Genomic DNA, 4376 nt, shown 5'->3' on the forward strand with positions numbered 1-4376 from the left:
CAACGAGATGGATTGACACGGTGGCTGCGATGATGGGCTCAAGTATAGCAGGGATTGTGGGGCTGGCGCGGGATTGGGCAGTGTTTTTTTCTGCTGTGCATGGGGTCGCTATGAGTCGGAAACGACTCGATGGCACTTAACAACAACAACAACAAGAACAGAATTTCACAATTTTTATAGTACCTCAAGTAAGGATGTTTCATTTCTGTGTTTCTAGTTCTCATATGGTGCCCAATTTTGAATAAAATCTCAGCAAAAATAATAAGATAAAACTTCTCTTTTATTCAAGGGAAAAGATAGTTATATGGGAAATTCCTGAACCCAACCTGAAGCCCAGACTTAAACTCAGCCAAGAGAAGATGAGTGACCCCTGACCCCCAGACTTATGAATAACAATTAAATGATTCTTGTGTAAGTCATGAAGTTTAGAATAGCTTGTTTCAAAGCATTACTGAGCTGAATTATCCATGAACAGTACTATGAAATTGTGAAATTGGCCAATTTCAGATATACTTTTATATTTTTTAAACCTCCCAATATTTGTGAAATGTACTTTGCAAGGATGTCACTGGATGGCATAAGCTGTTTAGGATCCTTTGCTAAACTAAAAGCTTACCTGTTCAAATATTTCCAGTAAAGTCATGGAAGACAATGTCTAATGATTAGTTTCTGTAAAGATTACAGTCAAAAAAGCCCTATGGAGAAGTTCTACTTTGGAACACATGGGTTCACTGTGAGTTGGAATGGACTCAATGGTAATGGGCTTGGTGGGTTTGGTTTATTTGTTTGTTTGTTTCTTTACTTGTTAAGAGCAGTTAAAAAAAAAGAAGAAGAAGAAGAAGAAGCTTGAGAGGGCAGACATGAAGGAAAACATATTACTTTGATTCCATACATAAACCCAAATTCTACAACTCAAATATTCAGCAATATCCTTTCTACTATTTCTTCCATGGATAACATATAAGAAGAGATAAAGATAATATTAATACACTTGGAGAGATTTTTCTTGACCCATCCTTCATTGATAAATGATAAATCAAGTGTTAACAAAAGATAACTACTATCCATTTTCAAAAAGACTCCTGATAGAATCAGTTGTTGGAACTGTTTTCAGGGGACATCAGTTGATATATTGAGCAGCCATCTAAGATGCAACTATTGGCCTCCTCTCATCTGGAGCAAAGAATTATGAAAATCAAGATCATTTGGAAACAATTAGTCCAAGATATAATGGAGCACGAGGACTTCAGTCTTCATGACCTTGAGTCCAGAAAACTAGATGATGTTCAGATATCAATGCTAACCACTCAAAATTGAAGATCCTGGATAGAGTGGGAGGAAAAATGTGGAACAAATTTCAAACACACAAAAATGACCAGAATTGCTGGTCAGATAGAGAATGGTAAAACACACAAGACTATGGCCCTGGGTTGCACTTCAGGACAGGAAATGGATTCACTTCCATAGATTAGCTCTCAGCTCAACAACAGAAAGACCTACAAGTAGAATACCTACCCAGGGAGATGCACCTCTTAGATCAGTCAACTGTCAGACATCAGAAGGGCAGCATTCACATAGATGGAAAACTGGAAAGACAGGAATGCATAGACAGGAAGGGCACAGGGAAGGGATAATTACAGGGAGGAGATGGGAGGAGAGATGTTAATGGTTGGGGATTGTAATTGGGATTGAGAAGCCAAATGTTTCTGAACTGTTGAGAGTAAAACAAATCTGTTTTGTGAATTTGCACCCAAATCACAATAAAAAAATTAAAATAAAAAATATATATATATATATATACCAACTGACATAAAATACTACACAAAAACCTAACTATACAATTAGTCCAAGGGACTAGTGAACCATGTGAACCTTAGCCTATATTACCATGAGACCAGAAGAACTAGATGGTGACCAGCTACCACTGTTAATCACTCAGAAAGGGATTGGTGCTGGAGATCCTTGTTAGACTAAGAGAAGAATGTGGAATAAGATTAAAAAATCATAAGAAAGACCAGGCATATTAGTCAGATATATGTAGCATAGAATAGTGGAAGAACTTGCTCAAAATTAAATTGGTAGTTAGAAAAAGAGATCAAGAAAAACCCCAGTTCTTTCAGAGTTAGAAAATAGTTGGAAGTTAGAAGCATGGACTCTATCATCAGCTATAGATTATTATCATAGATTGCTCCTTAGCATTAACTAGCTGTTGTAATTAATTGAATTCATGTCTTCATTTTCCCGCATGATTTTATGAGTGTTAAATGCATGCAGATATCTATAAAATTTCAGGTGTAAAATACACTCTCATAATAATAATACCATAATGATGAATAATTATATCATTATAATTATACCATTATATTCATGATATCATTACATTTAGATTAAAAAAAAAAGAGGCCTCAGTGGTGCAGTGGTTAAAGCACTCTCTGATAAATGAAAGGTTGGCAGTTTTAAACCAACAGCTGCTTTGCAGGAGAAAGTGTGGCAGTCTGCTTCCCTAAAATTTTATAATCTTGGAAACCATTTGAGGTAGTTCTACTCTGTCCTATGTTGTTGTTGTTATGTGCCATCGAGTCAAACCCGACTCATAGCGACCCCTCCTTGGGTTTCCGAGGCAGTATCACTACGGAAGTAGGATTGCCCAACCTTCCTTCCAAGGAGTGGCTGGTGGGTTTGAACCGCCAGTCATCTTAAGTCAGAATTGGCTTGATGGCAGTGAGTAAACATGGTTTTAAAGATGGAGTTTGTAAAGAGATTTTAAAGATTAAACCTTTACATTCTCTAGAACTTACATCTTTTTCAATTTTAAATATGTCTAAAAGTTGTAAAATGTACTATGTTATGTATTGTTTCACATGGATTCAGTTTCTGTTGTATATTCTGGGCTCACGTCAAGACCATGGAAAATCAGAGCAATATCACTGAATGTGTCTTCTTGGAGTTGTAGAGAAATAAGCAAACAGAAAAAAAAAAAAAAAGGTTCTTCGTCACTTTCCTGCTCTGCTACATTTCATTCTTAACGAGGAACTTCATCATCTTACTCACAATCAGTTCCAGTCATCTAAATAAACAACCAAAGACTAATTTCTCTGCAACTTCTTCCTCAGAGATCTCTGCAACATCTCCTCTCTGGTCTAATCAGGGACTGAACTGCAGAGAGGAAAAACATTTCCCACAATGACAATATGACCCAGCACTTTACTGCTCACTTGTTGATGGGTATGGAGATGCTCATTTTAGTGTCCATGGCATTTGACTGATACGTTGCCATTGTCAATGACCATGGTCATCACAGACTATCACAAGTGCAACATCCTGATGATTATAGTGGCCTGTGTCCTAAGTTTTTGACACGTAATTGATCCTAATTGATCACTACATATGTATTGTAAAAAGCTTTCATTTTCCAGACTGTAGCACAATATCTCATCTACAATTGGTTATTTTTGATAGTGAACCATATTTGGGCAGTAAATGCTTGTCTTTGGTCTCTTTCTCCTTCATCTCAGATTTCCTTATGATTGGTCTAATATTAATCCAGACTAACATTATTTTTCTTACCACTCTGCAGAAAACTGTTATGGACACATTGTAGAAAGGGTTTTCTGAACTGTTCTCTGTCTAATTATAGCATTTTGTGGTCTTCACAGGAATAGTTCATATGTAGGCCAATGCAAAGATATAAAGTAAGGTTATGTCCAGAAGCACCAGGGTCATTTGGGTTTCAAAGACATACTTTTTAAAAAAATGATTAATTAATTTTTCTTTTGTTATGGTTGCTGAGAATATACACAGGAGATTATATACCAATTCAGCAATTGCTACATGTAAAATTTGAAGACCTTGATTTCATTCCTAAATTGAGCAACCAATCTCACCTTCATTTTCCTGATTGATCTTTCTGCATAAACACATTACCCCTATGTTTCCTATCTAATCTTTCAAGTTACTGTTGTCAGTTTGATCCCATATACGTTGCTCAGAGAACTACTAATTTTTGCATTGTCACATATGCTAGTATTCTGCTCTTCCCAATGGCATTTCCTTCAGATACAGACATAAAATTGATGATCTCTAGGATTAAATACATGTATTCTATATTTGCAGAAATTTCTAAATGTCTTTATTTTATTTTATTTTTTAATTTTACCTATTTTCAAGATGGTAACTCTACATTCAAAAGATTCCTTTTCATTTTAATATTCAAAGGAAATAATGAGAAATAATTTAGTTTAGAATATCAGTTTGTCAAAAAGAACATCTGATTCAAAAACATGAAGAAATATAGAACTCTTCATAGACAAACTAGAGATAAAATAGAATGGATGATCTTGACACATTTACTTCATTTGACCTTCAGGTGCCAAAAA

This window comes from Orycteropus afer, unplaced genomic scaffold (genome assembly GCF_000298275.1).
Source record: "Orycteropus afer afer isolate SDZICR_OR568_19922 unplaced genomic scaffold, OryAfe1.0 scaffold00650, whole genome shotgun sequence".
Taxonomy (NCBI): Eukaryota; Metazoa; Chordata; class Mammalia; order Tubulidentata; family Orycteropodidae; genus Orycteropus; species Orycteropus afer.